Source organism: Scyliorhinus torazame, chromosome 15 (genome assembly GCF_047496885.1).
Source record: "Scyliorhinus torazame isolate Kashiwa2021f chromosome 15, sScyTor2.1, whole genome shotgun sequence".
Lineage (NCBI taxonomy): Eukaryota > Metazoa > Chordata > Chondrichthyes > Carcharhiniformes > Scyliorhinidae > Scyliorhinus > Scyliorhinus torazame.
In genome coordinates this window covers 1,935,014-1,958,505 of record NC_092721.1, presented here as the reverse complement: position 1 = coordinate 1,958,505, position 23,492 = coordinate 1,935,014, and positions in this window count along the sequence as shown.

Sequence of the window (23,492 nt, the reverse complement as noted above, 5' to 3'; positions counted from 1 at the left end):
TCTCGTTTCGCTCTCTTTCACCCTCCTTCGTCTTGTTTCGCTCTCTTTCACCCACCTTCGGCTCGTTTCGCTCACTTTCACCCTCCTTCGTCTCGTTTCGCTCTCTTTCACCCTCCTTCGTCTCGTTTCGCTCTCTTCCACCCTCCTTCGTCTCGTTTCGCTCTCTTTCACCCTCCTTCCTCTCGTTTCGCTCTCTTTCACCCTCCTTCGTCTCGTTTCGCTCTCTTTCACACTCCTTCGTCTCGTTTCGCTCTCTTTCACCCTCCTTCGTCTCGTTTCGCTGTCTTTCACCCTCCTTCGTCTCGTTTCGCTATCTTTCACCCTCCTTCGTCTCGTTTCGCTCTCTTTCACCCTCCTTCGTCTCGTTTCGCTCTCTTTCACCCTCCTTCGTCTCGTTTCGCTCTCTTTCACCCTCCTTCGTCTCGTTTCGCTGTCTTTCACCCTCCTTCGTCTCGTTTCGCTCTCTTTCACCCTCCTTCGTCTCGTTTCGCTCTCTTTCACCCTCCTTCGTCTCGTTTCGCTCTCTTTCACCCTCCTTCGTCTCGTTTCGCTCTCTTTCACCCTCCTTCGTCTCGTTTCGCTCTCTTTCACCCTCCTTCGTCTCGTTTCGCTGTCTTTCACCCCCCTTCGCCTCGTTTCGCTCTCTTTCACCCTCCTTCGTCTCGTTTCGCTCTCTTTCACCCTCCTTCATCTCGTTTTGCTCTCTTTCACCCTCCTTCGTCTCGTTTCGCTCTCTTTCACCCTCCTTCGTCTCGTTCCGTTCTCTTTCACCCTCCTTCGTCTCGATTCGCTCTCTTTCACCCTCCTTCGTCTCGTTTCGCTCTCTTTCACCCTCCTTCGTCTCGTTTCGCTCTCTTTCACCCACCTTCGTCTCGTTTCGCTCTCTTTCACCCTCCTTCGTCTCGTTTCGCTCTCTTTCACACTCCTTCGTCTCGTTTCGCTCACTTTCACCCTCCTTCGTCTCGTTTCGCTCTCTTTCACCCTCCTTCGTCTCGTTTCGCTCTCTTTCACCCTCCTTCGTCTCGTTTCGCTCTCTTCCACCCTCCTTCGTCTCGTTTCGCTGTCTTTCACCCTCCTTCGTCTCGTTTCGCTCTCTTTCACCTTCCTTCGTCTCGTTTCGCTCTCTTTCACCCTCCTTCGTCTCGTTTCGCTCTCTTTCACCCTCCTTCGTCTCGTTTCGCTCTCTTTCACCCACCTTCGTCTCGTTTCGCTGTCTTTCACCCTCCTTCGTCTCGTTTCGCTCTCTTTCACCCTCCTTCGTCTCGTTTCGCTCTCTTTCACCCTCCTTCGTCTCGTTTCGCTCTCTTTCACCCTTCTTCGTCTCGTTTCGCTCTCTTTCACCCTCCTTCGTCTCGTTTCGCTCTCTTTCACCCTCCTTCGTCTCGTTTCGCTCTCTTTCACCCTCCTTCATCTCGTTGCGCTCACTTTCACCCTCCTTCGTCTCGTTTCGCTCACTTTCACCCTCCTTCGTCTCGTTCCGTTCTCTTTCACCCTCCTTCGTCTCGTTCCGCTCTCTTTCCCCCTCCTTCGTCTCGTTTCGCTCTCTTTCACCCTCCTTCATCTCGTTTCACTCTCTTTCACCCTCCTTCATCTCGTTTCGCCCTCTTTCACCCTCCTTCGTCTCGTTTCACCCTCTTTCACCCTCCTTCGTCTCGTTTCACTCTCTTTCACCCACCTTCGTCTCTTTTCGCTCTTTTCCACCCTCCTTCGTCTCGTTTCGCTCTCTTTCACTTTCCTTCGTCTCGTTTCGCTCTCTTTCACCCTCCTTCGTCTCGTTCCGTTCTCTTTCACCCTCCTTTGTCTCGTTTCGCTCTCTTTCACCCTCCTTCGTCTCGTTTCGCTCTCTTTCACCCTCCTTCGTCTCGTTCCGTTCTCTTTCACCCTCCTTCGACTCCTTTCGCTCTCTTTCACCCTCCTTCGACTCCTTTCGCTCTCATTCACCCTCCTTCGTCTCGTTTCGATCTCTTTCACCCACCTTCATCTCGTTTCGCTCTCATTCAACCTCCTTCGCCTCGTTTCGCTCTCTTTCATCCTCGTTTGTCTCGTCCAGCTCTCTTTCACCCTCCTTCGACTCGTTTCACTCTCTTACACCCTCCTTCGTCTCGTTTCGCTCTCTTTCATCCTCCTTCGTCTCGTTTCGCTCTCTTTCACCCTCCTTCGTCTCGTTTCGGTCTCTTTCACCCTCCTTCGTCTCGTTTCGGTCTCTTTCACCCTCCTTCGCCTCGTTCCGCTATCTTTCACCCTCCTTCGACTCCTTTCGCTCGCTTTCACCCTCCTTCGTCTCGTTCCGCTCTCTTTCCCCCTCCTTCGTCTCGTTTCGCTCTCTTTAACCCTCCTTCGTCTCGTTTCACTCTCTTTCACCCTCCTTCATCTCGTTTCGCCCTCTTTCACCCTCCATCGTCTCGTTTCACCCTCTTTCACCCTCCTTCGTCTCGTTTCGCTCTCTTTCACCCTCCTTCGTCTCGTTTTGCTCTCTTTCACCCTCCATCGTCTCGTTTCGCTCTCTTTCACCCTCCTTCGTCTCGTTCCGTTCTCTTTCATCCTCCTTTGTCTCGTTTCGCTCTCTTTCACCCTCCTTCGTCTCGTTTCGCTCTCTTTCACCCTCCTTCGTCTCGTTCCGTTCTCTTTCACCCTCCTTCGACTCCTTTCGCTCTCTTTCACCCTCCTTCGACTCCTTTCGCTCTCTTTCACCCTCCTTTGTCTTGTTTCGCTCTCTTTCACCCTACTTCTACTCGTTTCGCTCTCTTTCACCCTCCTTCATCTCGTTCCGCTCTCTTTCACCCTCCATGTCTCGCTACGCACTTTTTCTCCCTCCTTCGTCTCGTTTCGCTCTCTTTGACCCTCCTTCATCTCGTTTCGCTCTCTTTGACACTCCTTCGTCTCGTTTATCTCTCTTTCACCCTCGTCCCTCTCGTTTCGCTCTCTTTCACCCTCCTTCGTCTCGTTTCGCCCTATTTCAGCCTCCTTCATCTCGTTTGGCTCTCTTTGACCCTCCTTCGTCTCGTTTCACTCTCTTTCACCCTCCTTCCTCTCGTTTCGATCTCTTTCACCCACCTTCATCTCGTTTCGCTCTCATTCAACCTCCTTCGCCTCTATTCGCTCTCTTTCATCCTCGTTTGTCTCGTCCAGCTCTCTTTCACACTCCTTCGACTCGTTTCACTCTCTTACACCCTCCTTCGTCTCGTTTCGCTCTCTTTCATCCTCCTTCGTCTCGTTTCGCTCTCTTTCACCCTCCTTCGTCTCGTTTCGGTCTCTTTCACCCTCCTTCATTTCGTTTCGGTCTCTTTCACCCTCCTTCGCCTCGTTCCGCTATCTTTCACCCTCCTTCGACTCCTTTCGCTCTCTTTCACCCTCCTTCGTCTCATTTCGCTCTCTTTCACCCTCCTTCGTCTCGTTTCGCTCTCTTTCACCCACCTTCGTCTCGTTTCGCTCTCTTTCACCCTCCTTCGTCTCGTTTTGCTCTCTTTCACCGTCCTTCGTCTCGTTTCGCTCTCTTTCACCCTCCTTCGTCTCGTTTCACTCTCTTTCACGCTCCTTCCTCTCGTTTTGCTCTCTTTCACCGTCCTTCGTCTCGTTTCGCTCTCTTTCATCCTCCTTCGTCTCGTTTCGCTCTCTTTCACCCTCCTTCGTCTCGTTTCGCTCTCTTTCACCCTCCTTCATCTCGTTTCGCTCACTTTCACCCTCCTTCGTCTCGTTTCGCTCACTTTCACCCTCCTTCGTCTCGTTCCGTTCTCTTTCACCCTCCTTCGTCTCGTTCCGCTCTCTTTCCCCCTCCTTCGTCTCGTTTCGCTCTCTTTCACCCTCCTTCGTCTCGTTTCACTCTCTTTCACCCTCCTTCATCTCGTTTCGCCCTCTTTCACCCTCCTTCGTCTCGTTTCACCCTCTTTCACCCTCCTTCGTCTCGTTTCACTCTCTTTCACCCACCTTCGTCTCTTTTCGCTCTTTTCCACCCTCCTTCGTCTCGTTTCGCTCTCTTTCACTTTCCTTCGTCTCGTTTCGCTCTCTTTCACCCTCCTTCGTCTCGTTCCGTTCTCTTTCACCCTCCTTCGTCTCGTTTCGCTCTCTTTCACCCTCCTTCGTCTCGTTTCGCTCTCTTTCACCCTCCTTCATCTCGTTCCGTTCTCTTTCACCCTCCTTCGACTCCTTTCGCTCTCTTTCACCCTCCTTCGACTCCTTTCGCTCTCATTCACCCTCCTTCGTCTCGTTTCGCTCTCTTTCACCCTACTTCTTCTCGTTTCGCTCTCTTTCACCCTCCTTCATCTCGTTCCGCTCTCTTTCACCCTCCATGTCTCGCTACGCACTTTTTCACCCTCCTTCGTCTCGTTTCGATCTCTTTCACCCACCTTCATCTCGTTTCGCTCTCATTCAACCTCCTTCGCCTCGTTTCGCTCTCTTTCATCCTCGTTTGTCTCGTCCAGCTCTCTTTCACCCTCCTTCGACTCGTTTCACTCTCTTACACCCTCCTTCGTCTCGTTTCGCTCTCTTTCATCCTCCTTCGTCTCGTTTCGCTCTCTTTCACCCTCCTTCGTCTCGTTTCGGTCTCTTTCACCCTCCTTCGTCTCGTTTCGGTCTCTTTCACCCTCCTTCGCCTCGTTCCGCTATCTTTCACCCTCCTTCGACTCCTTTCGCTCTCTTTCACCCTCCTTCTTCTCGTTTTGCTGTCTTTCACCCTCCATCGTCTCGTTTCGCTCTCTTTCACCCTCCTTCGTCTCGTTCCGTTCTCTTTCATCCTCCTTTGTCTCGTTTCGCTCTCTTTCACCCTCCTTCGTCTCGTTTCGCTCTCTTTCACCCTCCTTCGTCTCGTTCCGTTCTCTTTCACCCTCCTTCGACTCCTTTCGCTCTCTTTCACCCTCCTTCGACTCCTTTCGCTCTCTTTCACCCTCCTTCGTCTTGTTTCGCTCTCTTTCACCCTACTTCTACTCGTTTCGCTCTCTTTCACCCTCCTTCATCTCGTTCCGCTCTCTTTCACCCTCCATGTCTCGCTAAGCACTTTTTCTCCCTCCTTCGTCTCGTTTCGCTCTCTTTGACCCTCCTTCATCTCGTTTCGCTCTCTTTGACACTCTTTCGTCTCGTTTATCTCTCTTTCACCCTCGTCCTTCTCGTTTCGCTCTCTTTCACCCTCCTTCGTCTCGTTTCGCCCTATTTCAGCCTCCTTCATCTCGTTTGGCTCTCTTTGACCCTCCTTCGACTCCTTTCGCTCTCTTTCACCCTCCTTCGACTCCTTTCGCTCTCTTTCACCCTCCTTCGTCTTGTTTCGCTCTCTTTCACCCTACTTCTACTCGTTTCGCTCTCGTTCACCCTCCTTCATCTCGTTCCGCTCTCTTTCACCCTCCATGTCTCGCTACGCACTTTTTCTCCCTCCTTCGTCTCGTTTCGCTCTCTTTGACCCTCCTTCATCTCGTTTCGCTCTCTTTGACACTCCTTCGTCTCGTTTATCTCTCTTTCACCCTCGTCCCTCTCGTTTCGCTCTCTTTCACCCTCCTTCGTCTCGTTTCGCCCTATTTCAGCCTCCTTCATCTCGTTTGGCTCTCTTTGACCCTCCTTCGTCTCGTTTCACTCTCTTTCACCCTCCTTCCTCTCGTTTCGATCTCTTTCACCCACCTTCATCTCGTTTCGCTCTCATTCAACCTCCTTCGCCTCTATTCGCTCTCTTTCATCCTCGTTTGTCTCGTCCAGCTCTCTTTCACACTCCTTCGACTCGTTTCACTCTCTTACACCCTCCTTCGTCTCGTTTCGCTCTCTTTCATCCTCCTTCGTCTCGTTTCGCTCTCTTTCACCCTCCTTCGTCTCGTTTCGGTCTCTTTCACCCTCCTTCATTTCGTTTCGGTCTCTTTCACCCTCCTTCGCCTCGTTCCGCTATCTTTCACCCTCCTTCGACTCCTTTCGCTCTCTTTCACCCTCCTTCGTCTCATTTCGCTCTCTTTCACCCTCCTTCGTCTCGTTTCGCTCTCTTTCACCCACCTTCGTCTCGTTTCGCTCTCTTTCACCCTCCTTCGTCTCGTTTTGCTCTCTTTCACCGTCCTTCGTCTCGTTTCGCTCTCTTTCACCCTCCTTCGTCTCGTTTCACTCTCTTTCACGCTCCTTCCTCTCGTTTTGCTCTCTTTCACCGTCCTTCGTCTCGTTTCGCTCTCTTTCATCCTCCTTCGTCTCGTTTCGCTCTCTTTCACCCTCCTTCGTCTCGTTTCGCTCTCTTTCACCCTCCTTCATCTCGTTTCGCTCACTTTCACCCTCCTTCGTCTCGTTTCGCTCACTTTCACCCTCCTTCGTCTCGTTCCGTTCTCTTTCACCCTCCTTCGTCTCGTTCCGCTCTCTTTCCCCCTCCTTCGTCTCGTTTCGCTCTCTTTCACCCTCCTTCGTCTCGTTTCACTCTCTTTCACCCTCCTTCATCTCGTTTCGCCCTCTTTCACCCTCCTTCGTCTCGTTTCACCCTCTTTCACCCTCCTTCGTCTCGTTTCACTCTCTTTCACCCACCTTCGTCTCTTTTCGCTCTTTTCCACCCTCCTTTGTCTCGTTTCGCTCTCTTTCACTTTCCTTCGTCTCGTTTCGCTCTCTTTCACCCTCCTTCGTCTCGTTCCGTTCTCTTTCACCCTCCTTCGTCTCGTTTCGCTCTCTTTCACCCTCCTTCGTCTCGTTTCGCTCTCTTTCACCCTCCTTCATCTCGTTCCGTTCTCTTTCACCCTCCTTCGACTCCTTTCGCTCTCTTTCACCCTCCTTCGACTCCTTTCGCTCTCATTCACCCTCCTTCGTCTCGTTTCGCTCTCTTTCACCCTACTTCTTCTCGTTTCGCTCTCTTTCACCCTCCTTCATCTCGTTCCGCTCTCTTTCACCCTCCATGTCTCGCTACGCACTTTTTCACCCTCCTTCGTCTCGTTTCGATCTCTTTCACCCACCTTCATCTCGTTTCGCTCTCATTCAACCTCCTTCGCCTCGTTTCGCTCTCTTTCATCCTCGTTTGTCTCGTCCAGCTCTCTTTCACCCTCCTTCGACTCGTTTCACTCTCTTACACCCTCCTTCGTCTCGTTTCGCTCTCTTTCATCCTCCTTCGTCTCGTTTCGCTCTCTTTCACCCTCCTTCGTCTCGTTTCGGTCTCTTTCACCCTCCTTCGTCTCGTTTCGGTCTCTTTCACCCTCCTTCGCCTCGTTCCGCTATCTTTCACCCTCCTTCGACTCCTTTCGCTCTCTTTCACCCTCCTTCGTCTCGTTCCGCTCTCTTTCCCCCTCCTTCGTCTCGTTTCGCTCTCTTTAACCCTCCTTCGTCTCGTTTCACTCTCTTTCACCCTCCTTCATCTCGTTTCGCCCTCTTTCACCCTCCTTCGTCTCGTTTCACCCTCTTTCACCCCCCTTCGTCTCGTTTCGCTCTCTTTCACCCTCCTTCTTCTCGTTTTGCTGTCTTTCACCCTCCATCGTCTCGTTTCGCTCTCTTTCACCCTCCTTCGTCTCGTTCCGTTCTCTTTCATCCTCCTTTGTCTCGTTTCGCTCTCTTTCACCCTCCTTCGTCTCGTTTCGCTCTCTTTCACCCTCCTTCGTCTCGTTCCGTTCTCTTTCACCCTCCTTCGACTCCTTTCGCTCTCTTTCACCCTCCTTCGACTCCTTTCGCTCTCTTTCACCCTCCTTCGTCTTGTTTCGCTCTCTTTCACCCTACTTCTACTCGTTTCGCTCTCTTTCACCCTCCTTCATCTCGTTCCGCTCTCTTTCACCCTCCATGTCTCGCTAAGCACTTTTTCTCCCTCCTTCGTCTCGTTTCGCTCTCTTTGACCCTCCTTCATCTCGTTTCGCTCTCTTTGACACTCCTTCGTCTCGTTTATCTCTCTTTCACCCTCGTCCTTCTCGTTTCGCTCTCTTTCACCCTCCTTCGTCTCGTTTCGCCCTATTTCAGCCTCCTTCATCTCGTTTGGCTCTCTTTGACCCTCCTTCGTCTCGTTTCACTCTCTTTCACCCTCCTTCCTCTCGTTTCGATCTCTTTCACCCACCTTCATCTCGTTTCGCTCTCATTCAACCTCCTTCGCCTCTATTCGCTCTCTTTCATCCTCGTTTGTCTCGTCCAGCTCTCTTTCACCCTCCTTCGACTCGTTTCACTCTCTTACACCCTCCTTCGTCTCGTTTCGCTCTCTTTCATCCTCCTTCGTCTCGTTTCGTTCTCTTTCACCCTCCTTCGTCTCGTTTCGGTCTCTTTCACCCTCCTTCATTTCGTTTCGGTCTCTTTCACCCTCCTTCGCCTCGTTCCGCTATCTTTCACCCTCCTTCGACTCCTTTCGCTCTCTTTCACCCTCCTTCGTCTCATTTCGCTCTCTTTCACCCTCCTTCGTCTCGTTTCGCTCTCTTTCACCCACCTTCGTCTCGTTTCGCTCTCTTTCACCCTCCTTCGTCTCGTTTTGCTCTCTTTCACCGTCCTTCGTCTCGTTTCGCTCTCTTTCACCCTCCTTCGTCTCGTTTCGCTCTCTTTCACGCTCCTTCCTCTCGTTTTGCTCTCTTTCACCGTCCTTCGTCTCGTTTCGCTCACTTTCATCCTCCTTCGTCTCGTTTCGCTCTCTTTCAGCCTCCTTCGTCTCGTTTCGCTGTCTTTCACCCTCCTTCGTCTCGTTTCGCTCTCTTTCACCCTCCTTCGTCTCGTTTCGCTCTCTTTCACCCTCCTTCGTCTCGTTTCGCTCTCTTTCACCCTTCTTCGTCTCGTTTCGCTCTCTTTCACCCTCCTTCGTCTTGTTTCGCTCTCTTTCACCCTCCTTCGTCTCGTTTCGCTCTCTTTCACCCTCCTTCGTCTCGTTTTGCTCACTTTCACCCTCCTTCGTCTCGTTCCGTTCTCTTTCACCCTGCTTCGTCTCGTTCCGCTCTCTTTCCCCCTCCTTCGTCTCGTTTCGCTCTCTTTAACCCTCCTTCGTCTCGTTTCACTCTCTTTCACCCTCCTTCATCTCGTTTCGCCCTCTTTCACCCTCCTTCGTCTCGTTTCACCCTCTTTCACCCTCCTTCGTCTCGTTTCGCTCTCTTTCACCCAACTTCGTCTCTTTTCGCTCTCTTTCACCCTCCTTCGTCTCGTTTTGCTCTCTTTCACACTCCTTCGTCTCGTTTCGCTCTCTTTCACCCTCCTTCGTCTCGTTCCGTTCTCTTTCACACTCCTTTGTCTCGTTTCGCTCTCTTTCACCCTCCTTCGTCTCGTTTCGCTCTCTTTCACCCTCCTTCGTCTCGTTCCGTTCTCTTTCACCCTCCTTCGACTCCGTTCGCTCTCTTTCACCCTCCTTCGACTCCTTTCGCTCTCTTTCACCCTCCTTCGTCTTGTTTCGCTCTCTTTCACCCTACTTCTTCTCGTTTCGCTCTCTTTCACCCTCCTTCATCTCGTTCCGCTCTCTTTCACCCTCCATGTCTCGCTACGCACTTTTTCACCCTCCTTCGTCTCGTTTCGCTCTCTTTGACCCTCCTTCATCTCGTTTCGCTCTCTTTGACACTCCTTCGTCTCGTTTATCTCTCTTTCACCCTCGTCCCTCTCGTTTCTCTCTCTTTCACCCTCCTTCGTCTCGTTTCGCCCTATTTCAGCCTCCTTCATCTCGTTTGGCTCTCTTTGACCCTCCTTCGTCTCGTTTCACTCTCTTTCACCCTCCTTCCTCTCGTTTTGATCTCTTTCACCCACCTTCATCTCGTTTCGCTCTCATTCAACCTCCTTCGCCTCTATTCGCTCTCTTTCATCCTCGTTTGTCTCGTCCAGCTCTCTTTCACCCTCCTTCGACTCGTTTCACTCTCTTACACCCTCCTTCGTCTCGTTTCGCTCTCTTTCATCCTCCTTCGTCTCGTTTCGCTCTCTTTCACCCTCCTTCGTCTCGTTTCGGTCTCTTTCACCCTCCTTCATTTCGTTTCGGTCTCTTTCACCCTCCTTCGCCTCGTTCCGCTATCTTTCACCCTCCTTCGACTCCTTTCGCTCTCTTTCACCCTCCTTCGTCTCGTTTCGCTCTCTTTCACCCTCCTTCGTCTCGTTTCGCTCTCTTTCACCCTCCTTCGTCTCGTTTCGCTCTCTTTCACCCTCCTTCGTCTCGTTTCGCTCTCTTTCACCGTCCTTCGTCTCGTTTCACTCTCTTTCACCCTCCTTCGTCTCGTTTCGCTCTCTTTCACCCTCCTTCGTCTCGTTTCGCTGTCTTTCACCCTCCTTCGTCTCGTTTCGCTCTCTTTCACCCTCCTTCGTCTCGTTTCGCTCTCTTTCACCCGCCTTCGTCTCGTTTCGCTCTCTTTCACCCTTCTTCGTCTCGTTTCGCTCTCTTTCACCCTCCTTCGTCTCGTTTCGCTCTCTTTCACCCTCCTTCGTCTCGTTTCGCTCTCTTTCACCGTCCTTCGTCTCGTTTCGCTCACTTTCACCCTCCTTCGTCTCGTTCGGTTCTCTTTCACCCTCCTTCATCTCGTTCCGCTCTCTTCCCCCTCCTTCGTCTCGTTTCGCTCTCTTTAACCCTCCTTCGTCTCGTTTCACTCTCTTTCACCCTCCTTCATCTCGTTTCGCCCTCTTTCACCCTCCTTCGTCTCGTTTCACCCTCTTTCACCCTCCTTCGTCTCGTTTCGCTCTCTTTCACCGACCTTCGCCTCTTTTCGCTCTTTCACCCTCCTTCGTCTCGTTTCGCTCCCTTTCACCCTCCTTTGTCTCGTTTCGCTCTCTTTCACCCTCCTTCGTCTTGTTCCGTTCTCTTTCACCCTCCTTCGACTCCTTTCGCTCTCTTTCATCCTCCTTCGACTCCTTTCGCTCTCTTTCACCCTCCTTCGTCTCGTTTCGCTCTCTTTCACCCTCCTTCGTCTCGTTTCGCTCTCTTTCGCCCTCCTTCGTCTCGTTTCGCTCGCTTTCACCCTCCTTCATCTCGTTTCGCTCTCTTTGACCCTCCTTCGTCTCGTTTCACTCTGTTTCACCCTCCTTCCTCTCGTTTCGATCTCTTTCACCCACCTTCATCTCGTTTCGCTCTCTTTCAACCTCCTTCGCCTCGTTTCGCTCTCTTTCATCCTAGTTTGTCTCGTTCAGCTCTCTTTCACCCTCCTTCGACTCGTTTCACTCTCTTTCACCCTCCTTCGTCTCGTTTCGCTCTCTTTCACCCTCCTTCATCTCGTTTCGCTCTCTTTCACCCTCCTTCATCTCGTTTTGGTCTCTTTCACCCTCCTTCATCTCGTTTCGGTCTCTTTCACCCTCCTTCGCCTCGTTCCGCTCTCTTTCACCCTCCTTCGACTCCTTTCGCTCTCTTTCACCCTCCTTCGTCTCGTTTCGCTCTCTTTCACCCTCCTTCGTCTCGTCTCGCTCTCTTTCACCCTCCTTCGTCTCGTTTCGCTCTCTTTCACCCTCCTTTGTCTCGTTTCGCTCTCTTCCACCCTCCTTCGTCTCGTTTCGCTCTCTTTCACCCTCCTTCCTCTCGTTTCGCTCTCTTTCACCCTCCTTCGACTCGTTTCGCTCTCTTTCACCCTCCTTCGTCTCGTTTCGCTCTCTTTCACCCTCCTTCGTCTCGTTTCGCTCGCTTTCACCCTCCTTCATCTCGTTTCGCTCTCTTTCACCCTCCTTCGTCTCGTTTCGCTCTCTTTCACCCTCCTTCGTCTCGTTTCGCTCTCTTTCACCCTCCTTCGTCTCGTTTCGCTCTCTTTCACCCTCCTTCGTCTCGTTCCGTTTTCTTTCACCCTCCTTCGTCTCGTTTCGCTCTCTTTCACCCTCCTTCATCTCGTTTCGCTGTCTTTCACCCTCCTTCGTCTCGTTTCGCTCTCTTTCACCCTCCTTCGTCTCGTTTCGCTCTCTTTCACCCACCTTCGTCTCGTTTCGCTCTCTTTCACCCTCCTTCGTCTCGTTTCGCTCTCTTTCACCCTCCTTCGTCTCGTTTCGCTCTCTTTCACCCTCCTTCGTCTCGTTTCGCTCTCTTTCACCCTCCTTCGTCTCGTTTCGCTCTCTTTCACCCTCCTTCGTCTCGTTTCGCTCTCTTCCACCCTCCTTCGTCTCGTTTCGCTCTCTTTCACCCTCCTTCCTCTCGTTTCGCTCTCTTTCACCCTCCTTCGTCTCGTTTCGCTCTCTTTCACCCTCCTTCGTCTCGTTTCGCTCTCTTTCACCCTCCTTCGTCTCGTTTCGCTGTCTTTCACCCTCCTTCGTCTCGTTTCGCTCTCTTTCACCCTCCTTCGTCTCGTTTCGCTCTCTTTCACCCTCCTTCGTCTCGTTTCGCTCTCTTTCACCCTCCTTCGTCTAGTTTCGCTCTCTTTCACCCTCCTTCGTCTCGTTTCGCTCTCTTTCACCCTCCTTCGTCTCGTTTCGCTGTCTTTCACCCTCCTTCGTCTCGTTTCGCTCTCTTTCACCCTCCTTCGTCTCGTTTCGCTCTCTTTCACCCTCCTTCGTCTCGTTTCGCTCTCTTTCACCCTTCTTCGTCTCGTTTCGCTCTCTTTCACCCTCCTTCATCTCGTTTCGCTCTCTTACACCCTCCTTCGTCTCGTTTCGCTCTCTTTCACCCTCCTTCGTCTCGTTTCGCTCACTTTCACCCTCCTTCGTCTCGTGCCGTTCTCTTTCACCCTCCTTCCTCTCGTTCCGCTCTCTTTCCCCTTCCTTCGTCTCGTTTCGCTCTCTTTCACCCTCCTTCGTCTCGTTTCACTCTCTTTCACCCTCCTTCATCTCGTTTCGCCCTCTTTCACCCTCCTTCGTCTCGTTTCACACTCTTTCACCCTACTTCGTCTCGTTTCGCGCTCTTTCACCCACCTTCGTCTCTTTTCGCTCTCTTTCACCCTCCTTCGCCTCGTTTCGCTCACTTTCACCCTCCTTCGTCTCGTTTCGCTCTCTTTCACCCTGCTTCGTCTCATTCCATACTCTTTCACCCTCCTTCGACTCCTTTCGCTCTCTTTCACCCTCCTTCAACCCCTTTCGCTCTCTTTCACCCTCCTTCGTCTCGTTTCGCCCTATTTCAGCCTCCTTCATCTCGTTTCGCTCTCTTTGACCCTCCTTCGTCTCGTTTCACTCTCTTTCACCCTCCTTCCTCTCGTTTCGATCTCTTTCACCCACCTTCATCTCGTTTTGTTCTCATTCAACCTCCTTTGCCTCGTTTCGCACTCTTTCATCCTCGTTTGTCTCGTCCAGCTTTCTTTCACCCTCCTTCGACTCGTTTCACTCTCTTACACCCTCCTTCGTCTCGTTTCGCTCTCTTTCACCCTCCTTTGTCTCGTTTCGCTCTCTTTCACCCTCCTTCGTCTCGTTTCGGTCTCTTTCACCCTCCTTCATCTCGTTTCGGCCTCTTTCACCCTCCTTCGCCTCGTTCCGCTCTCTTTCACCCTCCTTCGACTCCTTTCGCTCTCTTTCACCCTCCTTCGTCTCGTTTCGCTCTCTTTCACCCTCCTTCGTCTCGTTTCGCTCTCTTTCACCCTCCTTCGTCTCGTTTCGCTCTCTTTCACCCTCCTTCCTCTCGTTTTGCTCTCTTTCACCCTCCTTTGTCTCGTTTCGCTCTCTTTCACCCTTCTTCGTCTCGTTTCGCTCTCTTTCACCCTCCTTCGTCTCGTTTCGCTCTCTTACACCCTCCTTCGTCTCGTTTCGCTCTCTTTCACCCTCCTTCGTCTCGTTTCGCTCACTTTCACCCTCCTTCGTCTCGTGCCGTTCTCTTTCACCCTCCTTCCTCTCGTTCCGCTCTCTTTCCCCTTCCTTCGTCTCGTTTCGCTCTCTTTCACCCTCCTTCGTCTCGTTTCACTCTCTTTCACCCTCCTTCATCTCGTTTCGCCCTCTTTCACCCTCCTTCGTCTCGTTTCACACTCTTTCACCCTACTTCTTCTCGTTTCGCTCTCTTTCACCCACCTTCGTCTCTTTTCGCTCTCTTTCACCCTCCTTCGCCTCGTTTCGCTCACTTTCACCCTCCTTCGTCTCGTTTCGCTCTCTTTCACCCTCCTTCGTCTCATTCCGTACTCTTTCACCCTCCTTCGACTCCTTTCGCTCTCTTTCACCCTCCTTCAACCCCTTTCGCTCTCTTTCACCCTCCTTCGTCTCGTTTCGCTCTCTTTCACCCACCTTCATCTCGTTTCGCTCTCTTTCGCCCTCCTTCGTCTCGTTTCGCTCTCTTTCACCCTCCTTCATCTCGTTTCGCTCTCTTTGACCCTCCTTCGTCTCCTTTCACTCTCTTTCACCCTCCTTCCTCTCGTTTCGATCTCTTTCACCCACCTTCATCTTGTTTCGCTCTCTTTCAACCTCCTTCGCCTCGTGTCGCTCTCTTTCATCCTCGTTTGTCTCGTTCAGCTCTCTTTCACCCTCCTTCGACTCGTTTCACTCTCTTTCAACTTCCTTTGTCTCGTTTCGCTCTCTTTCACCCACCTTCGTCTCGTTTCGCTCTCTTTCACCCTCCTTCATTTCGTTTCGGTCTCTTTCACCCTCCTTCGCCTCGTTCCGCTATCTTTCACCCTCCTTCGACTCCTTTCGCTCTCTTTCACCCTCCTTCGTCTCGTTTCGCTCTCTTTCACCCTCCTTCGTCTCGTTTCGCTCTCTTTCACCCTCCTTCGTCTCGTTTCGCTCTCTTTCACCCTCCTTCGTCTCGTTTCGCTCTCTTTCACCGTCCTTCGTCTCGTTTCACTCTCTTTCACCCTCCTTCGTCTCGTTTCGCTCTCTTTCACCCTCCTTCGTCTCGTTTCGCTGTCTTTCACCCTCCTTCGTCTCGTTTCGCTCTCTTTCACCCTCCTTCGTCTCGTTTCGCTCTCTTTCACCCTCCTTCGTCTCGTTTCGCTCTCTTTCACCCTTCTTCGTCTCGTTTCGCTCTCTTTCACCCTCCTTCGTCTCGTTTCGCTCTCTTTCACCCTCCTTCGTCTCGTTTCGCTCTCTTTCACCGTCCTTCGTCTCGTTTCGCTCACTTTCACCCTCCTTCGTCTCGTTCCGTTCTCTTTCACCCTCCTTCATCTCGTTCCGCTCTCTTCCCCCTCCTTCGTCTCGTTTCGCTCTCTTTCACCCTCCTTCGTCTCGTTTCGCTCTCTTTCACCCTCCTTCGTCTCGTTTCGCTCTCTTTCACCCTCCTTCGTCTAGTTTCGCTCTCTTTCACCCTCCTTCGTCTCGTTTCGCTCTCTTTCACCCTCCTTCGTCTCGTTTCGCTGTCTTTCACCCTCCTTCGTCTCGTTTCGCTCTCTTTCACCCTCCTTCGTCTCGTTTCGCTCTCTTTCACCCTCCTTCGTCTCGTTTCGCTCTCTTTCACCCTTCTTCGTCTCGTTTCGCTCTCTTTCACCCTCCTTCATCTCGTTTCGCTCTCTTACACCCTCCTTCGTCTCGTTTCGCTCTCTTTCACCCTCCTTCGTCTCGTTTCGCTCACTTTCACCCTCCTTCGTCTCGTGCCGTTCTCTTTCACCCTCCTTCCTCTCGTTCTGCTCTCTTTCCCCTTCCTTCGTCTCGTTTCGCTCTCTTTCACCCTCCTTCGTCTCGTTTCACTCTCTTTCACCCTCCTTCATCTCGTTTCGCCCTCTTTCACCCTCCTTCGTCTCGTTTCACACTCTTTCACCCTACTTCGTCTCGTTTCGCGCTCTTTCACCCACCTTCGTCTCTTTTCGCTCTCTTTCACCCTCCTTCGCCTCGTTTCGCTCACTTTCACCCTCCTTCGTCTCGTTTCGCTCTCTTTCACCCTGCTTCGTCTCATTCCGTACTCTTTCACCCTCCTTCGACTCCTTTCGCTCTCTTTCACCCTCCTTCAACCCCTTTCGCTCTCTTTCACCCTCCTTCGTCTCGTTTCGCCCTATTTCAGCCTCCTTCATCTCGTTTCGCTCTCTTTGACCCTCCTTCGTCTCGTTTCACTCTCTTTCACCCTCCTTCCTCTCGTTTCGATCTCTTTCACCCACCTTCATCTCGTTTTGTTCTCATTCAACCTCCTTTGCCTCGTTTCGCACTCTTTCATCCTCGTTTGTCTCGTCCAGCTTTCTTTCACCCTCCTTCGACTCGTTTCACTCTCTTACACCCTCCTTCGTCTCGTTTCGCTCTCTTTCACCCTCCTTTGTCTCGTTTCGCTCTCTTTCACCCTCCTTCGTCTCGTTTCGGTCTCTTTCACCCTCCTTCATCTCGTTTCGGCCTCTTTCACCCTCCTTCGCCTCGTTCCGCTCTCTTTCACCCTCCTTCGACTCCTTTCGCTCTCTTTCACCCTCCTTCGTCTCGTTTCGCTCTCTTTCACCCTCCTTCGTCTCGTTTCGCTCTCTTTCACCCTCCTTCGTCTCGTTTCGCTCTCTTTCACCCTCCTTCCTCTCGTTTTGCTCTCTTTCACCCTCCTTTGTCTCGTTTCGCTCTCTTTCACCCTTCTTCGTCTCGTTTCGCTCTCTTTCACCCTCCTTCGTCTCGTTTCGCTCTCTTACACCCTCCTTCGTCTCGTTTCGCTCTCTTTCACCCTCCTTCGTCTCGTTTCGCTCACTTTCACCCTCCTTCGTCTCGTGCCGTTCTCTTTCACCCTCCTTCCTCTCGTTCCGCTCTCTTTCCCCTTCCTTCGTCTCGTTTCGCTCTCTTTCACCCTCCTTCGTCTCGTTTCACTCTCTTTCACCCTCCTTCATCTCGTTTCGCCCTCTTTCACCCTCCTTCGTCTCGTTTCACACTCTTTCACCCTACTTCTTCTCGTTTCGCTCTCTTTCACCCACCTTCGTCTCTTTTCGCTCTCTTTCACCCTCCTTCGCCTCGTTTCGCTCACTTTCACCCTCCTTCGTCTCGTTTCGCTCTCTTTCACCCTCCTTCGTCTCATTCCGTACTCTTTCACCCTCCTTCGACTCCTTTCGCTCTCTTTCACCCTCCTTCAACCCCTTTCGCTCTCTTTCACCCTCCTTCGTCTCGTTTCGCTCTCTTTCACCCACCTTCATCTCGTTTCGCTCTCTTTCGCCCTCCTTCGTCTCGTTTCGCTCTCTTTCACCCTCCTTCATCTCGTTTCGCTCTCTTTGACCCTCCTTCGTCTCCTTTCACTCTCTTTCACCCTCCTTCCTCTCGTTTCGATCTCTTTCACCCACCTTCATCTTGTTTCGCTCTCTTTCAACCTCCTTCGCCTCGTGTCGCTCTCTTTCATCCTCGTTTGTCTCGTTCAGCTCTCTTTCACCCTCCTTCGACTCGTTTCACTCTCTTTCAACTTCCTTTGTCTCGTTTCGCTCTCTTTCACCCACCTTCGTCTCGTTTCGCTCTCTTTCACCCTCCTTCATTTCGTTTCGGTCTCTTTCACCCTCCTTCGCCTCGTTCCGCTATCTTTCACCCTCCTTCGACTCCTTTCGCTCTCTTTCACCCTCCTTCGTCTCGTTTCGCTCTCTTTCACCCTCCTTCGTCTCGTTTCGCTCTCTTTCACCCTCCTTCGTCTCGTTTCGCTCTCTTTCACCCTCCTTCGTCTCGTTTCGCTCTCTTTCACCGTCCTTCGTCTCGTTTCACTTTCTTTCACCCTCCTTCGTCTCGTTTCGCTCTCTTTCACCCTCCTTCGTCTCGTTTCGCTGTCTTTCACCCTCCTTCGTCTCGTTTCGCTCTCTTTCACCCTCCTTCGTCTCGTTTCGCTCTCTTTCACCCTCCTTCGTCTCGTTTCGCTCTCTTTCACCCTTCTTCGTCTCGTTTCGCTCTCTTTCACCCTCCTTCGTCTCGTTTCGCTCTCTTTCACCCTCCTTCGTCTCGTTTCGCTCTCTTTCACCGTCCTTCGTCTCGTTTCGCTCACTTTCACCCTCCTTCGTCTCGTTCCGTTCTCTTTCACCCTCCTTCATCTCGTTCCGCTCTCTTCCCCCTCCTTCGTCTCGTTTCGCTCTCTTTAACCCTCCTTCGTCTCGTTTCACTCTCTTTCACCCTCCTTCATCTCGTTTCGCCCTCTTTCACCCTCCTTCGTCTCGTTTCACCCTCTTTCACCCTCCTTCGTCTCGTTTCGCTCTCTTTCACCGACCTTCGCCTCTTTTCGCTCTTTCACCCTCCTTCGTCTCGTTTCGCTCCCTTTCACCCTCCTTTGTCTCGTTTCGCTCTCTTTCACCCTCCTTCGTCTTGTTCCGTTCTCTTTCACCCTCCTTCGACTCCTTTCGCTCTCTTTCATCCTCCTTCGACTCCTTTCGCTCTCTTTCACCCTCCTTCGTCTCGTTTCGCTCTCTTTCACCCTCCTTCGTCTCGTTTCGCTCTCTTTCGCCCTCCTTCGTCTCGTTTCGCTCGCTTTCACCCTCCTTCATCTCGTTTCGCTCTCTTTGACCCTCCTTCGTCTCGTTTCACTCTGTTTCACCCTCCTTCCTCTCGTTTCGATCTCTTTCACCCACCTTCATCTCGTTTCGCTCTCTTTCAACCTCCTTCGCCTCGTTTCGCTCTCTTTCATCCTAGTTTGTCTCGTTCAGCTCTCTTTCACCCTCCTTCGACTCGTTTCACTCTCTTTCACCCTCCTTCGTCTCGTTTCGCTCTCTTTCACCCTCCATCATCTCGTTTCGCTCTCTTTCACCCTCCTTCATCTCGTTTTGGTCTCTTTCACCCTCCTTCATCTCGTTTCGGTCTCTTTCACCCTCCTTCGCCTCGTTCCGCTCTCTTTCACCCTCCTTCGACTCCTTTCGCTCTCTTTCACCCTCCTTCGTCTCGTTTCGCTCTCTTTCACCCTCCTTCGTCTCGTCTCGCTCTCTTTCACCCTCCTTCGTCTCGTTTCGCTCTCTTTCACCCTCCTTCGTCTCGTTTCGCTCTCTTCCACCCTCCTTCGTCTCGTTTCGCTCTCTTTCACCCTCCTTCCTCTCGTTTCGCTCTCTTTCACCCTCCTTCGACTCGTTTCGCTCTCTTTCACCCTCCTTCGTCTCGTTTCGCTCTCTTTCACCCTCCTTCGTCTCGTTTCGCTCGCTTTCACCCTCCTTCGTCTCGTTTCGCTCTCTTTCACCCTCCTTCGTCTCGTTTCGCTCTCTTTCACCCTCCTTCGTCTCGTTTCGCTCTCTTTCACCCTCCTTCGTCTCGTTTCGCTCTCTTTCACCCTCCTTCGTCTCGTTCCGTTCTCTTTCACCCTCCTTCGTCTCGTTTCGCTCTCTTTCACCCTCCTTCGTCTCGTTTCGCTGTCTTTCACCCTCCTTCGTCTCGTTTCGCTCTCTTTCACCCTCCTTCGTCTCGTTTCGCTCTCTTTCACCCACCTTCGTCTCGTTTCGCTCTCTTTCACCCTCCTTCGTCTCGTTTCGCTCTCTTTCACCCTCCTTCGTCTCGTTTCGCTCTCTTTCACCCTCCTTCGTCTCGTTTCGCTCTCTTTCACCCTCCTTCGTCTCGTTTCGCTCTCTTTCACCCTCCTTCGTCTCGTTTCGCTCTCTTCCACCCTCCTTCGTCTCGTTTCGCTCTCTTTCACCCTCCTTCCTCTCGTTTCGCTCTCTTTCACCCTCCTTCGTCTCGTTTCGCTCTCTTTCACCCTCCTTCGTCTCGTTTCGCTCTCTTTCACCCTCCTTCGTCTCGTTTCGCTGTCTTTCACCCTCCTTCGTCTCGTTTCGCTCTCTTTCACCCTCCTTCGTCTCGTTTCGCTCTCTTTCACCCTCCTTCGTCTCGTTTCGCTCTCTTTCACCCTCCTTCGTCTCGTTTCGCTCTCTTTCACCCTCCTTCGTCTCGTTTCGCTCTCTTTCACCCTCCTTCGTCTCGTTTCGCTGTCTTTCACCCTCCTTCGTCTCGTTTCGCTCTCTTTCACCCTCCTTCGTCTCGTTTCGCTCTCTTTCACCCTCCTTCGTCTCGTTTCGCTCTCTTTCACCCTTCTTCGTCTCGTTTCGCTCTCTTTCACCCTCCTTCGTCTCGTTTCGCTCTCTTACACCCTCCTTCGTCTCGTTTCGCTCTCTTTCACCCTCCTTCGTCTCGTTTCGCTCACTTTCACCCTCCTTCGTCTCGTGCCGTTCTCTTTCACCCTCCTTCCTCTCGTTCCGCTCTCTTTCCCCTTCCTTCGTCTCGTTTCGCTCTCTTTCACCCTCCTTCGTCTCGTTTCACTCTCTTTCACCCTCCTTCATCTCGTTTCGCCCTCTTTCACCCTCCTTCGTCTCGTTTCACACTCTTTCACCCTACTTCGTCTCGTTTCGCGCTCTTTCACCCACCTTCGTCTCTTTTCGCTCTCTTTCACCCTCCTTCGCCTCGTTTCGCTTACTTTCACCCTCCTTCGTCTCGTTTCGCTCTCTTTCACCCTCCTTGGTCTCATTCCGTACTCTTTCACCCTCCTTCGACTCCTTTCGCTCTCTTTCACCCTCCTTCAACCCCTTTCGCTCTCTTTCACCCTCCTTCGTCTCGTTTCGCCCTATTTCAGCCTCCTTCATCTCGTTTCGCTCTCTTTGACCCTCCTTCGTCTCGTTTCACTCTCTTTCACCCTCCTTCCTCTCGTTTCGATCTCTTTCACCCACCTTCATCTCGTTTTGTTCTCATTCAACCTCCTTTGCCTCGTTTCGCACTCTTTCATCCTCGTTTGTCTCGTCCAGCTTTCTTTCACCCTCCTTCGACTCGTTTCACTCTCTTACACCCTCCTTCGTCTCGTTTCGCTCTCTTTCACCCTCCTTTGTCTCGTTTCGCTCTCTTTCACCCTCCTTCGTCTCGTTTCGGTCTCTTTCACCCTCCTTCATCTCGTTTCGGCCTCTTTCACCCTCCTTCGCCTCGTTCCGCTCTCTTTCACCCTCCTTCGACTCCTTTCGCTCTCTTTCACCCTCCTTCGTCTCGTTTCGCTCTCTTTCACCCTCCTTCGTCTCGTTTCGCTCTCTTTCACCCTCCTTCGTCTCGTTTCGCTCTCTTTCACCCTCCTTCCTCTCGTTTTGCTCTCTTTCACCCTCCTTTGTCTCGTTTCGCTCTCTTTCACCCTTCTTCGTCTCGTTTCGCTCTCTTTCACCCTCCTTCGTCTCGTTTCGCTCTCTTACACCCTCCTTCGTCTCGTTTCGCTCTCTTTCACCCTCCTTCGTCTCGTTTCGCTCACTTTCACCCTCCTTCGTCTCGTGCCGTTCTCTTTCACCCTCCTTCCTCTCGTTCCGCTCTCTTTCCCCTTCCTTCGTCTCGTTTCGCTCTCTTTCACCCTCCTTCGTCTCGTTTCACTCTCTTTCACCCTCCTTCATCTCGTTTCGCCCTCTTTCACCCTCCTTCGTCTCGTTTCACACTCTTTCACCCTACTTCGTCTCGTTTCGCTCTCTTTCACCCACCTTCGTCTCTTTTCGCTCTCTTTCACCCTCCTTCGCCTCGTTTCGCTCACTTTCACCCTCCTTCGTCTCGTTTCGCTCTCTTTCATCCTCCTTCGTCTCATTCCGTACTCTTTCACCCTCCTTCGACTCCTTTCGCTCTCTTTCACCCTCCTTCAACCCCTTTCGCTCTCTTTCACCCTCCTTCGTCTCGTTTCGCTCTCTTTCACCCACCTTCATCTCGTTTCGCTCTCTTTCGCCCTCCTTCGTCTCGTTTCGCTCTCTTTCACCCTCCTTCATCTCGTTTCGCTCTCTTTGACCCTCCTTCGTCTCCTTTCACTCTCTTTCACCCTCCTTCCTCTCGTTTCGATCTCTTTCACCCACCTTCATCTTGTTTCGCTCTCTTTCAACCTCCTTCGCCTCGTTTCGCTCTCTTTCATCCTCGTTTGTCTCGTTCAGCTCTCTTTCACCCTCCTTCGACTCGTTTCACTCTCTTTCAACTTCCTTTGTCTCGTTTCGCTCTCTTTCACCCACCTTCGTCTCGTTTCGCTCTCTTTCACCCTCCTTCGTCTCGTTTCGGTCTCTTTCACCCTCCTTCGTCTCGTTTTGGTCTCTTTCACCCTCCTTCACCTCGTTCCGCTCTCTTTCACCCTCCTTCGACTCCTTTCGCTCTCTTTCACCCTCCTTCATCTCGTTTCGCTCTCTTTCACCCTCCTTCGTCTCGTTTCGCTCTCTTCCACCCTCCTTCGTCTCGTTTCGCTCTCTTTAACCTCCTTCCTCTCGTTTCGCTCTCTTTCACCCTCCTTCGTCTCGTTTCGCTCTCTTTCACCCTCCTTCGTCTCGTTTCGCTCTCTTCCACCCTCCTTCGTCTCGTTTCGCTCTCTTTCACCCTCCTTCGTCTCGTTTCGCTCTCTTTCACCCTCCTTCGTCTCGTTTCGCTCTCTTTCACCCTCCTTCGTCTCGTTTCGCTCTCTTTCACCCTCCTTCGTCTCGTTTCGCTCTCTTTCACCCTCCTTCGTCTCGTTTCGCTCTCTTTCACCCTCCTTCGTCTCGTTTCGCTCTCTTTCACCCTCCTTCGTCTCGTTTCGCTCTCTTTCACCCTCCTTCGTCTCGTTTCGCTCTCTTTCACCCTCCTTCGTCTCGTTTCGCTCTCTTTCACCCTCCTTCGTCTCGTTCCGTTCTCTTTCACCCTCCTTCGTCTCGTTTCGCTCTCTTTCACCCTCCTTCGTCTCGTTTCGCTCTCTTTCACCCTCCTTCGTCTCGTTTCGCTCTCTTTCACCCTCCTTCGTCTCGTTTCGCTCTCTTTCACCCTCCTTCGTCTCGTTTCGCTCTCTTTCACCCACTTTCGTCTCGTTTCGCTCTCTTTCACCCTCCTTCATCTCGTTTCGCTCTCTTTCACCCTCCTTCGTTTCGTTTCGCTCTCTTTCACCCTCCTTCGTCTCGTTTCGCTCTCTTTCACCCTCCTTCGTCTCGTTCCGTTCTCTTTCACCCTCCTTCGACTCCTTTCGCTCTTTCACCCTCCTTCGACTCCTTTCGCTCTCTTTCACCCTCCTTCGTCTCGTTTCGCTCTCTTTCACCCTACTTCATCTCGTTCCGCTCTCTTTCACCCTCCATGTCTCGCTACGCTCTTTTTCGCCCTCCTTCGTCTCGTTTCGCTCTCTTTGACCCTCCTTCATCTCGTTTCGCTCTCTTTGACACTCCTTCGTCTCGTTTATCTCTCTTTCACCCTCGTCCCTCTCGTTTCGCTCTCTTTCACCCTCCTTCGTCTCGTTTCGCCCTGTTTCAGCCTCCATCATCTCGTTTCGCTCTCTTTGACCCTCCTTCGTCTCGTTTCACTCTCTTTCACCCTCCTTCCTCTCGTTTCGATCTCTTTCACCCACCTTCATCTCGTTTTGTTCTCATTCAACCTCCTTTGCCTCGTTTCGCACTCTTTCATCCTCGTTTGTCTCGTCCAGCTTTCTTTCACCCTCCTTCGACTCGTTTCACTCTCTTACACCCTCCTTCGTCTCGTTTCGCTCTCTTTCACCCTCCTTTGTCTCGTTTCGCTCTCTTTCACCCTCCTTCGTCTCGTTTCGGTCTCTTTCACCCTCCTTCATCTCGTTTCGGTCTCTTTCACCCTCCTTCGCCTCGTTCCACTCTCTTTCACCCTCCTTCGACTCCTTTCGCTCTCTTTCACCCTCCTTCGTCTCGTTTCGCTCTCTTTCACCCTCCTTCGTCTCGTTTCGCTCTCTTTCACCCTCCTTCGTCTCGTTTCGCTCTCTTTCACCCTCGTTCCTCTCGTTTTGCTCTCTTTCACCGTCCTTCGTCTCGTTTCGCTCTCTTTCACCCTCCTTCGTCTCGTTTCGCTCTCTTTCACCCTCCTTCGTCTCGTTTCGCTGTCTTTCACCCTCCTTCGTCTCGTTTCGCTCTCTTTCACCCTCCTTCGTCTCGTTTCGCTCTCTTTCACCCTCCTTCGTCTCGTTTCGCTCTCTTTCACCCTCCTTCGTCTCGTTTCGCTCTCTTTCA